This window comes from Rana temporaria, chromosome 1 (genome assembly GCF_905171775.1).
Source record: "Rana temporaria chromosome 1, aRanTem1.1, whole genome shotgun sequence".
Taxonomy (NCBI): Eukaryota; Metazoa; Chordata; class Amphibia; order Anura; family Ranidae; genus Rana; species Rana temporaria.
In genome coordinates, this window is record NC_053489.1 from 484,782,164 (window position 1) to 484,795,662 (window position 13,499).

A 13,499-nucleotide genomic window follows, 5' to 3' on the forward strand; every position below is an offset into this window, starting at 1 on the left:
TGGACCCCTTTTTAACAGTGAAATCACTGTTGGCTTATCTAGTTTTTTTTTTTTTATTTAATATTTTTACTTTAAATTCTTCATTCAACTCTTCACTGTTTTCTAATTCCACATATAGAAGCAGTGCACCCATATCGGTGCAAACTTAAAACCTTAGGAGCTGTACTCGGATCCCACGCTGCAGGGGGCCTGTAATGTTGCTTCGAGCACTGAATACTGCATGAACGCTCACCCCGGCACTTAATGCAAAGCATGTAGTCAGCCGCAGAGTACTCCAAACTGTCGTCCATCGCTATGCAATCCAGTCCCTGAAGGCCCCTTCATGGGTGTGTCCAGCATGACAGGTAAAGCCTAGACTTCATATACAGTCCAACATTGTGGACAGGTAAGACAGGGTCACCCTGTATCTCTGACCATTAGACTGGGCCTATATTTGAATTGTATTCACCTTAGTGTACATTTTTCAAATATGATGCTAAAACTCAATCGTTTAAAGCTTAGTCTCAGATGGATGACCATGTGTGAGATCACACCACAGACCTCACACTTTACTGCCACTTTTGCCTAAAACCCTTTTAACCACTTAACCCCCGGACCATATTGCTGTTCAAAGACCAGGCCACTTTTTGCGATTCGGCACTGCGTTGCTTTAACTGAAAATTGCACGGTCGTGCGACGTGGCTCCCAAACAAAATTAGCGTCCTTTTTTTCCCACAAATAGAGCTTTCTTTTGGTGGTATTTGATCACCTCTGCGGTTTTTTGTTTTTGCGCTACAAACAAAAGTAGAGCGACAATTTTGAAAAAAATGATATTTGTTTTACTTTTTTCTACAATAAATATCCCCCAAAAATATATAAAAAACTATTTTTTTCATCAGTTTAGGCCGATACGTATTCTTCTACATATTTTTTGTAAAAAAAAATCGCAATAAGCGTTTGGTTTGCGCAAAAGTTATAGCGATTACAAAATAGGACATAGTTTTATGGCATTTTTATTATTATTATTTTTTACTAGTAATTGCGGCAATCAGCGTTTTTTTTTTTTTTTGGTACTGCGACATTATGGCGGACACTTCGGACACTTTTGACACATATTTGGGACCATTGGCATTTTTATAGCGATCAGTGCTATAAAAATGCATTGATTACTATAAAAATGCCACTGACAGGGAAGGGGTTAACACTAGGGGGCGAGGAAGGGGTTAAGTATGTTCCCTGGGTGTGTTCTAACTGAAGGGGGGGTGGACTGACTGGGGGAAATGACTGATCGCTGTTCATACATTGTATGAACAGACGGTCAGGCATTTCTCCCCTGACAGGACCGGGAGCTGTGCGTTTACACACACAGCTCCCGGTCCTTGCTCTGTAACAAGCAATCGCGGGTGCCCGGCGGCGATCGCGCCCGCCAGGCACACGCGCCAGGATCAGGGACGAGCTACGTGATCTCGCCCAGCAGAGCCGACCTGCCACCGTCTAACTGCGGCGGCTGGTCGGCAAGCAGTTAAGGTACACAGTTGTTTCCTCCAACCCTCTCACCACTGAGGATTCATTACAAGACAGTCTACACCCGGATTGCTGCATTTTCCTTTTGGACATGTTTACCCTATATTCCACATCCTACAGCATCAGTACCCCAACGTGAAATACCCTCACTCATACCTATTGCGGAGGCCAGGCAAAAAAAGAACCTAAAATATGTCATGTGACAAATTTACAGAATGAAAATATCCATTCATATGTGCAGAATCCAGTGGCTAAAAACCTGGATAGTTGAAGCCACCTGTAAAAGATACCTCACACGTATGGCTTTTCTAGAAAGACGGCTGTTTGTGGGACAGTTGACCAATTCATAAAGGATATCGCAGGAGGAAGGGTTTTGCTTCCACAGTGGAAGATTCCAAAACCCCATTCTCCAGAGCATTTGCTTCTGTAAACCACAGAGCACCTAACCACTTTAAACTTCCAAACCGAAGCTCAGCTTTTCCTTTCAGTGCAAAAGCCCAACAAGTCTTCCCCAAAGCTCTCTTCCCAGTGAAGGGGTTCTATCTTTTGACCTATCTTCTGCTCTGAAAGTATGTACAAAGGTCTTCGCACCTCAATATTTAAGTTCAAGGGGACATCTCACAAACTGATTCTCCATGAGTGTTCTAGACCGCATAGTAACCGCATAGCACTCCTTTGAGGTTGTACCATTCAGCCAGTTCTATTCAAGACCTCTCAAACAAAACATTCTGTCGTATTGGAATAAGCATACTTCTCTCGACCTGACTATGATGCTATCCAGCCAGGCATGAAATTCCCTAACTTGGTGGATCTCTAGCCCAGCCTTGACAATGCGGAAATCCTTTCCTCCCCATCAACTGGAAAGCAGACTCAGTTGCCACCACCAAAATCAGAGGGAATGAGCCCTTCACCCACACATATTCAAACTGATGCGTCAGAAATGGCAAACCCCAGATTTAAACAATCCTGACTTCTAGATTCAACATCAAGCCTCATCTGCTCAACAAGCCTCATCAATTACACCAAACTGAGTCAAAATGACCTGGTACACAGGCACACTCAGACTTTAAGGAGATGACCCCTGGCCTCTTTCTAACAGGCATCACCTACTTTTTCTTTGCCCCTATTTCATCCTGCTTCTCAGTCTCTGGCTTTAACATCATGAATTTTGAAGCCCAGATTTTAAGGGACAGAAGAAGAGTCTCATTCCTATCTTTCTAAAAGCAAGAAAATCTATTTCTAAAAAAAGATCCAGCATCGTACCTAGAAATCCTTTGTTTGCCAGGTCTGAATATCACCACCTCAATCCCAGAGACTATTCTATGATTTGCATTCTGGACTTCCTACAATCAAGTCTTGATCAGAACTAGGTCTTAGGTAGTCTCAAAACACAGGTCTTGGCCTTGTCTATTCTATTTCAAAGGTGATTTTTCAAAACCTTTATTCAAGTTGTATATCACCTTAGGCCTAAATTACAGCACATTGTGCCCTTCTGGGATCTTAACTTTTCTCTCTGCCCCACAGAAACCATCCCTTGAATCCATCAAGGATAGCCCCCAGATGACTTCTCCTGCAAAATGGACTTTCTGGTATTCATCACATCTGCCAGACATGTCTCAGTTAGCAGCTCTCTCTGGTAGAAAGCCATTCCTAAATTCTTCACAATGAAAAGGTAGTCCTTCTCTCTAAGATCATTATTTCTAAGGTGATATCACGCTTCCACTTCAATAAAGACTTCCGTAAAGACCTAGTCTTAAAGTGGACCTTTGCCTTAACTGTGACGTTGCCCCCCCCCCCCCCTCATTTCCCCTCCCTCTCTTAGCAATAGACAGTATTGTTTTGTTTTTTCTTTTAATATACTGTATTAAAACAATATAAAAAAGCCGCGCCAAATATCAAAACAAATGAATATAACAGTTAAACAGTCCACAGATGGTATAAATAGTAGTGGATTTTCAACTGGTTCTCCAGCAAAGACAGAATCACTGTATTAATCAGAGGCTGATTTGCATGTAGAGATGTTAACTTTTCAATGCACCTGGTGACATGCATACAGTGTGTGAGATCCCACCACCAGAATTATATATCAGCTTACCAGATAGCAAGCCTTTAGTGCAGTTGGCTATAGCCCAGCCACGGCCTTTAAATCCCCTGGGCTAAGATGTTTCAAGATTCCCAGTCGAAATGGCAGCCTTGGTGTTGAAAGTGATGCGTGTTTGCGGTTTAGGACGCAACGCAACTCGTCAATACAACAGCAAAACGACAAACGTAACCCAATCCGGCTCACATGCAGGCAAGAAGACAGAAAGGGACGCAATAGCGTGATACCGTAGGTGTAACAGATTTATTAAAAAGTAATGTACTTACACTTAGGCAGTATAAAAACAGCATGTACATATAGATAAAAAGCCGGCCGGCTTGAGGAGCCCTCCTCCTAGGCGTGGTGACGTCACTGACGCTGCCTCCAGACGCGTTTCGTCCTATTGGACGTTCTCAATGACCCCCCATTGAGAACGTCCAATAGGACGAAACGCGTCTGGAGGCAGCGTCAGTGACGTCACCACGCCTAGGAGGAGGGCTCCTCAAGCCGGCCGGCTTTTTATCTATATGTACATGCTGTTTTTATACTGCCTAAGTGTAAGTACATTACTTTTTAATAAATCTGTTACACCTACGGTATCACGCTATTGCGTCCCTTTCTGTCTTCTTGCCTGCATGTGAGCCGGATTGGGTTACGTTTGTCGTTTTGCTGTTGTATTGACGAGTTGCGTTGCGTCCTAAACCGCAAACACGCATCACTTTCAACACCAAGGCTGCCATTTCGACTGGGAATCTTGAAACATCTTAGCCCAGGGGATTTAAAGGCCGTGGCTGGGCTATAGCCAACTGCACTAAAGGCTTGCTATCTGGTAAGCTGATATACAATTCTGGTGGTGGGATCTCACACACTGTATGCATGTCACCAGGTGCATTGAAAAGTTAACATCTCTACATGCAAATCAGCCTCTGATTAATACAGTGATTCTGTCTTTGCTGGAGAACCAGTTGAAAATCCACTACTATTTATACCATCTGTGGACTGTTTAACTGTTATATTCATTTGTTTTGATATTTGGCGCGGCTTTTTTATATTGTTTTATTTTCCTGTCATCACACGCTAGCCGCTGCCTAAATTAACTGTGTTGTGATAGCGCGTTTTTTTTTTTTTGTTGTATAATATACTGTATTAATTTTCCCTTCAAAGCAGCATTTGCGCACTTCTCACATAGGCGAGACATTGGGCCGGATTCAGGTAGGGGCGCGCATTATTACGGTGGCGTATCGTATTTACGCTACGCCGCCGTAAGTCAGAGAGGCAAGTGCTGTATTCACAAAGCACTTGCCTCCTAAGTTACGGCGGCGTAATTTAAATGAGGATGAGGGGGCGTGTTTTATGTTAATTTTGGGTGACTCGACGTGATTGACGTTTTTCCCGAATGGCGCATGCGCCGTCCGTGGAATTTCCCAGTGTGCATTGCTCCAAAGTACGCCACAAGGACGTCATTGGTTTCGACGTGAACGTAAATTACGTCCAGCCCCATTCACGGACGAGTTACGCAAACGACGTAAAATTTTCAAATTTCGGACGGCCATACTACGCCACCTAGGGGACATGTTTATCTTTACGCGGCGTATCTCTTACGGAAACGGTGTATCTTTACTGCGACGGGCAAGCGTACGTTCGTGAATCGGCGCATCTAGTAATTTACATATTCTACGCCAAAATCAACGGAAGCGCAACCTAGCGGGCAGCGAAAAAATTGCACCCTAAGATACGACGGCGCAGGCCGTCGTATCTTAGCTAGGTTTAAGTGTATCTCAGTTTGAGCATACACTTCAACTTAAGACGGGCTTAGATTCCGAGTTACGTCAGCGTATCTACTGATACGCCGGCGTAACTCTTTGTGAATCCAGCCCATTGTCTCCATCTCTGGTGTGTTTGCAGATGTGCCACAGGGCTCAAGTACCAAGAGAGCCCTGCGGCACATCTGCGCATGTTCTGGGGTACCTGTTATCTTTGAATGCACAGTTTTTTCCACGCATGTGATATGGAATTTCACACCACTCCAGTCTTAGGACCTGTGTTGACAGGTTTCAGGCTTGTGTCAATGGGCAAATCCAGCTTGCTTTGCATTCCATTCCATTTGCATATGACTTTGATTAGGATGCTTCTTAGATCATTCATAACTCATTGAACAGTGCATTGGACTCACGGTTAGCCCCTACTCATCTGCAGCTGATCTCCATATTTTTCCAAAATAGACTATTTTGGAAAGAGAAGCAGTTCTGACACAAGCAAATGCCTATTAACACCGGTCTTATACGCAGCTGTCCCCCATCCAAAGACATCTCACCGACTAGATCGCACAACAGCTTATCAAAAGATTTCAACCAGGACTGCACATACACTTATCACTCTCCACTCATTCATTTGAAGCTTAATTCGAGCTTAAGTTGAATGCTCTATTAGAATAAATAGTAATGCAGAGCTGATGCAGTGGCCCATCCAAGAACATTTTGACAAATGGTTGCTTGAACAAGTCATTAATATCTTGCTAAACCAGGGGCAGCTGAATATAAGACTGGGTGGGGGTGCTGGGGCAGAGAGGGCTATGATAAAAGGTGCAGTTGCACTTTAGATTTTGACTGTAGACCAAAGTACAACATTTTTTTTTATTCGTAGTTGGTACACATCCTTTGAGTCTTTTGATGTGCTAGAGGTGTTTTGGAAAAATAAATACATTTTAAAAAACTGTCATGATATTTTGTGTCTCTGTAGACATGTCAATGTTGGTATATGATTTTACATTGATATTTTAACACCTTGACATTTAAAACCTTAGAAACCAATAGAATGTTTAACATCTGCTACAAGTGATTAAAATCCTATCACAAAACATTCCAGCAGTAAGTTGAGAAAGGTACAATTTGTATACCTGAGAAATATCTAAATGTTTCTCTGATTTCCCATTGCTGTTAATGTTACTGTATTTTTAGGTAAATATAATTTTGTAATTGTACAGTACAGGATACAGTATTCATATACCATAGGTTAGTACCTTTGGTAATTGGACAATTGCAACGTTTTAAAAGACACACCTGTTAGTCCTCTGTTTTTTGCTAGTGTCTGAAGGTAACCTTCTTTTCCTTCACTGAGAAATCCATGCTTTGCTTGTGGTTCCAAAGCCTAAACATTTTTAACTTTTTTTTTTTTTTATGTCACAATGTAGAGAATAAGATTTCCTATCATCTGTGCCCAGTCTTGCCACACAGAGTTACTCCAGCACTGAGCAATCCTCTTTTTATTGTTCAGGGAAATAAAACGGACTTCCAGAGAAAAACCAAAGTCTGTTCCGCTCCCATGCTTTGAGTGACAGGTTATTTACATATCTTGTGCACTAGCCTGCAGACATGCACAGTTTCTGTAAACAGTGCACAATTCACATCCCACTCCCCTCTCCTCTACCTTCTAGCTCTCCCAGAATTGGCTGTCTGTCCCGTGTTTTGACTAAATGTTTTCAAAATATGAGGTGAGCCACAGTTCAATGTCAAGAGGAAATGCTCCAGTGAACAGCCATCAGAATATACATAGACAAGTTATTAGGGGAGATATATTTAGTCCGAGCTTAAGTGATCTTCTTATTATTGTTATATTGCAGTGTGTGTGTCTGAGGTCACCTGATCACATATGCAAAATTCCTATATTACCAGGATGTGTTATGTGGGGGAGGGGTGGATTTCTCACTTTTTATACTTGCACCCAGTAAGGCTGAATGGACTTAGGGCTGGTTCACATGCTGTGCGATATCTCAAGTGATTCGCACCACATTGCTGTTTAGATCACATGCGATGTCTGTGCGATGTGATTTCAGCCATACAAACTGTATGGCTGAAATTGCATCTCATTTGGACCAAACACGCACAGGACCCTTTTTTTGGCCCACACCAGATTCGCATAGGTGTTCACACCTATGCGATCCGATTCATGTCCTAACTGTCAGTTCGCAGTGCAATATGCGAGCTGTAATGGGGGTGTCATTATCATTGTAATGCAGCTAAAGGACCAGGCCAGGTTTTGCGATTCGGGACTGCGTCGTTTTAACAGACAATTGCGCAGTCGTGTGACGTGGCTCCCAAACAAAATTGGCGTCCTTTTTTTCCTACAAATAGAGCTTTCTTTTGGTGGTATTTGATCACCTCTGCGGTTTTTATTTTTTGCGCTATAAACAAAGATAGAGCGACAATTTTGAAAAAAATTCAATATTTTTTACTTTTTGCTATAATAAATATCCCCCAAAAATATATAAAAAAACATTTATTTTCCTCAGTTTAGGCCGATACGTATTCTTCTACCTACTTTTGTTAAAAAAAATCGCAATAAGCGTTTATCGGTTGGTTTGCGCAAAATTTATAGCGTTACAAAATAGGGGATAGTTTTATTGCATTTTTATTAATTCTTTTTTTTTTACTACTAATGGCGGCGATCAGCGATTTTTTTTCGTGACTGCGACATTATGGCCAACACTTCGTACAATTTTGACACATTTTTGGGACCATTGTCATTTTCACAGCAAAAAATGCATTTAAAATGCATTGTTTACTGTGGAAATGACAGTTGCAGTTTGGGAGTTAACCACAGGGGGCGCTGAAGGGGTTATGTGTCACCTAATGTGTGTTTACAACTGTAGGGGGTGTGGCTGTAGGTGTGACATCATCGATTGTGGATCCCTATAAAAGAGATCACACGATCGATGACACCGCCACAGTGAAGAACGGGGAAGCCGTGTTTACACACGGCTCTCCCCGTTCTTCAGCTCCGGGGACCGATCGCGGGACTCCAGCGGCGATCGGGTCCGCTGGTCCCGGTCACGGAGCTTGGGAGCGGGTCGCGGGAGCGCGCCCGCGACCCACGGCTGGGCTTAAAGATCAACGTACATATACGTTGATGTGCCCAGCCGTGCCATTCTGCCGACGTATATGTGCAGGAGGGGGTCCTTAAGTGGATAAGGAGTACCCATGGCGCAGGTGTTGCAGAAGAATGAGATTTGTAAAGAGAGCACACTAGTATATTTTCTTTTGTAACTCAAACTAGATCCCCATATGGTCCAGTCTGACCAGAGAAAGCATTGGGGGTTGTATACAGACTTGTTCAGCAGTGTGTGCAATGTAAAATATTCCATTGCTTTCATTATGCAGATCCCTTAGCTTAAAATACATTTTCATTTGCTCAATTTATAAAGAAATTTAGAGGACTACAGAGAGAGACAATGCTATTGTAAAATATATATATATATATATATATATATATATATATATATATTATATTGCAGTTAATCAATTCTTAGATGTAGTGGCTGCATTCGATTTCTTCTTTTGACTTTCTTTCCCATATTTTCACCTGGTGATCTGGCCAGTAAGCGTGCTGTTTTTCAAAAGAACAAGCTCTCCAAGATGATGCAAGGGATGAGACCAACCATTTACCACCTGTATCGCTTTACAGTGATCACCTCGTCTCCCCCTCCTCTCTGTGGTGCCAGCATTATCACTGTGGGCGCCCGACTGTGGCTTCACAGCGGCGCATGCCCTGCGCATGTGCGAGCCACGCTGCGCACTGTGACTGGCCAGGCAATCATCTGGGACCTGTGACGTGTCCCATATGATTGCAGAGAGAGAGGGGGGAGAGGTGAACTTCCTTCCGGCACCTTGGTGCCCTGGGAGGAAGTGGGAGCTGGAAAAAGAGGGTTTCCGCTCACCCCCCCAAAAAAATGGCATGCCAAATGTGGCATGTAAGGGGGGTCACCTTCCCTTAAAGCGTAAGTTCCATTTTTGGGTGGAACTCCGCTTTAAGTGTGAGCTGGAGTTTAGCTTCAGTTTTAGTGTACCTTAATCTGCTGGGACATATAACACTCCCCTCCCCACAGATTACCAATGCTGCTGTCCAAAGTGCCCCTGTGTTCCTTCATCCAGAGTGGGGGCACACTAATACAGGAGGTGTTACAGGCCAGATCACCAGGTGAAATCAGAGGAGGGAAAAGCCTAAAAACATGTAAAAGATTTAAAAGATCTAAAGATTGGTAAGCTGCAATACAATACATTTTTGCTTTTGAGTTGAATACCTCTTTAACTCCAAAGGCCTGGATGCCTTCCCCTTTTTTCTCTAAAATGTGCCTTGGCAAGCATGCATATAATTTTTTATTTTTTTTATGGTAAAACAAACAATGTTTGGAACAGGGCCTGACTTGATCATCATATAAATCTAAAGTATAAACCTATGTAAGTTTTTGCATCCCAACACAGCTGCAAAAAACAGGAAGAATCACTACTACACCAATGATCTCGGTGTCAATATGTGACTTTGCGATTATTAACTACTTGCCCTCCAGAAAATGTACCCCCCTTCAGGACCAGGCCATTTTTTGCCATGTGACGCTGTGCTACTTTACCTGACAATTGTGCAGTCGTACAACGCTGTACCCAAACAAAATTTCGATTTTTGTTATACAAATGAAGCTTTCTTTTGGTAGTATTTGATCACCTTTGGAAAATAAATAAATATCTGTGTATGTGTGGTGTGTGTGTAAATGTGTGTATGTATATATATATATATATATACAGTATATCAAGATTTCCAATTGTCACCGCACACAAATCATCGATAAAGAATGGGTCCGGGTGCACAGCAAAGACTTGGTGCATATAAACCAAAAAAGTGAGCGGCACTCACAGGTCTTGAAAGGTGAACACACAATGACGTTTCGACGAGTAAGACAAGCTTGTGGCTCATATAAATATCAAATTAAACTGCCATTGTGCATTCACCTTTCAAGACCCGTGAGTGCCGCTCTCTCTTTTGGTATATATATGTATTTTACTTTCAAAACATATCCCATAACAAAATGTAAAAAAATCTAATCTCTTGATACATTTTTGGTCAAAGTGTATTCTGCTACATGTCTTTGGTAAAAAAAAAAAATCCCAATAAGTGTATGTTGATTGTGTGAAAGTTAGTGTCTACTAACTGTGGGATATACTGACATTTAAAAAAAAAAGTTATATTATTAATGGTAACAATCAGCGACTTATAACAAGACTGCGATAGTGTGGCAGACAATCTGACACTAACTGCCACTGACATCCCCAGAACCATTATTACAGTGATCAGTGCCAATAATATGCACTGTCACTGTACTAATGACATTGGGCATGAAGGGGTTAACACATAGGGAGATCGAGGGGTTAAATATGTGCCTAACAAGTGTTTGTGTGTGCTGTGTACTGCTTTTACTGGGTATCTAGTTGGCAGGTATAAAAATTGTATTTAATGTATTACTTTAACCCCTTCAGCTTTTGAAGCTTTATACCACCTATGGACCATAGCAGTTTGTATTTATGTTATAGACCTGTCTATTCAGCTTAAAGGGTTACTATAGGAAAAAAAAATTTTTCTTTAAAATAACAAACATGTTATACTTACCTCCACTGTGCAGTTCGTTTTGCACAGAGTGGCCCCCGATCCATGTCTTCTGGGGTCCCTCGGCGGCTGTCTCTGGTCCTCCCCGCAAGAACTCACCACAGTCATGCGAGAAAGCTTGCATGGTGGTGAGTCCTTGCGGGCGCGCTCCCGTGATACAGCGAGCGGCCATAGGCGCTCACTGTATCACTCGGCCCCGCCCCTCGGCACGCCGCGTCACTGGATGTGATTGACAGCAGCTTTCTTTACCCTAATGCAGTGCTGTTTTCATGTCCTCATTGTTCGTTTTTGCTCTTAAGTTGCTGTAATTCTTCTCTGATCTCCACACTTCCTGGTTGTCTGTTTCCTGATAACCACAGTACTGGGAGCTTTCTCTCTGTGGTCACTAATCAAGGAGGTATGATTACTGTGTGTCTAAAACCCCTCAGCACCAATCAGTTTCGTTTTCCAAACCATCACTGCCTGTATTGGCTCTGTGGCTCTGTACATCACAGAAGCAGGAAACAGCATGCAAAAACGAAACTAGAAACTGCAGGTACATTATATGATTGATTTTTAATCATTTTAAAAGGAATCGGTTAACTATTATGTCTCTATACCCTGTAAACCAAGGGTCTCAAACTGGTGGCCCTCCAGCTGTTGTAAAACTACAAGTCCCATCATGCCTCTGCCTGTGGGAGTCATGCTGGTAACTGTCATTCTTGCAATGCCTCATTGGACTTGTAGTTTTGCAACAGCTGGAGGGCCGTCAGTTTGAGACGCCTGCGTGTAAACAGTCATTTCAGCAAAAAAAATTCATTTACACCTTTTTTAAGGTGAAAAAATTGTTTTCTTTACAACTCCTTTAAACATTAATGCTTTTAAAAAAAATTGAATAATAATCAACAGGAAAATAGCTAGGAGGGAAGGAAAATAATGTATTCTGTTTGAGTAAGGTAAACTGTGTGTTAATAAGGGGATAAATGGGAACACATTTTATTATTATTATTTTTTTTACTTGTCAGTAGTGATGAGCTGAATGTGCCAGGGTTTGGTTAGAGGCAGGTTTGGCTTTCACACTGAGGCGATGCGCTGGCGGGAGACAACAAAATCTCCTGTCAGCAGCATCTTTGGAGCGGTGAGAGGAGCGGCGTGTATACCGCTCCTTCACCGCTCCTTCCCATTGAAAACAATGGGAAACTGCGGCAATCCCGCCCACAATGCGCCTCTATAGAGGCGCATTGCAGGCGGTATTAACCCTTTATCGGCCGCTAGCGGGGGTTAATACTGCACCGCCGAATCCCGCGGCAATCTCGGCAGTATAGCGCCGCTATTTTTAGTGGCGATATACCGCCACGGCGGCTACAGGTCCAATGTGAAAGGGGCCTTATAGTGCCATTGTACGTCACCTCGCTTTGGACGGATGGACTTTTGGTCTGAGCGTGTGTATGCAAGGCAGCCTGAGAGGAATTCTGTCAGGAAAACTGTCGGATTTTTATCCAACGGAAAAAACGCACGTGTGTACTAGGCATTATACTTGATGAGGGTTTGGTATAGAGGTAAATGGGGTACCTTCACGCCAAAAAAAAAAAAGTATACCCCCCCCCCTATCATACCAGAACCTTTTAGGTCTGGTGTTGATTTTTAATGGAGACCCATTGCAAAAAAAGAAAACTGTGTGAGTCCCTGTCCCCCCTCCCCTCTGAATTCTATGCCAGACCCTTGGTTCCTTGCCATAACTGCCCAGTGGTCTGGATGGAAGGCAGAAGATGCGACATGCCCTGCACCAAAAACAGGAATTGTGTATGTGCTGAGCCTCAATCCCATTTTGACTGTCCCATAAGGAATCTGTAAAAGTGTGCAGAGTGAGTCCTTACCATCCCTTCTCTTAGACACAGACACATTGAGAAAGTCCAAGGAGTTGGGCTGTAGAGAATAAAAAAAAAAGCTTACAAAAGCATCAAATTCAACACATGGTCTTCTCCAAACCATGAAAATGTCAATGTATCAGAGCCAGGTGGCGCCACTACATCAGTGAACCAAGCACATGTTTTTCTTCTAGCACATACAGTAAATTGGCAAATGCTGGTGGGCATGAAGTTACCGATGAACCTGCTTAAACATGTCATCTTCACAACTTAACTTCTTTTCAGGCACTATCGATTACCCATAAAATGCTTAACTGCATCTAAACCATACAAATTAGACTATTTGTGCATAGCAAGCTGATGTCTTTACAAGCCAAAGCATAGTCTTGAGCTAATTCTAGCTTGCGCAGCTAAGTCAGCAAATCATTGGTATCACACAAGTATGATGGAAGGGCCGTCACAGGAGACTGAAGAAAATAATCCAAATACTTGACCAAGGGCTGGATGATGCCACAGGTAACCTCTGCCAAGGAGGATACATTTTGCGTTTGTGTATTTACCCTGAAGAAATTGTAGCCATTTTGTTTTCTGACCACACCTACTCTGCCTTTGGAGGTGTTACAATGAAAGATTTACTA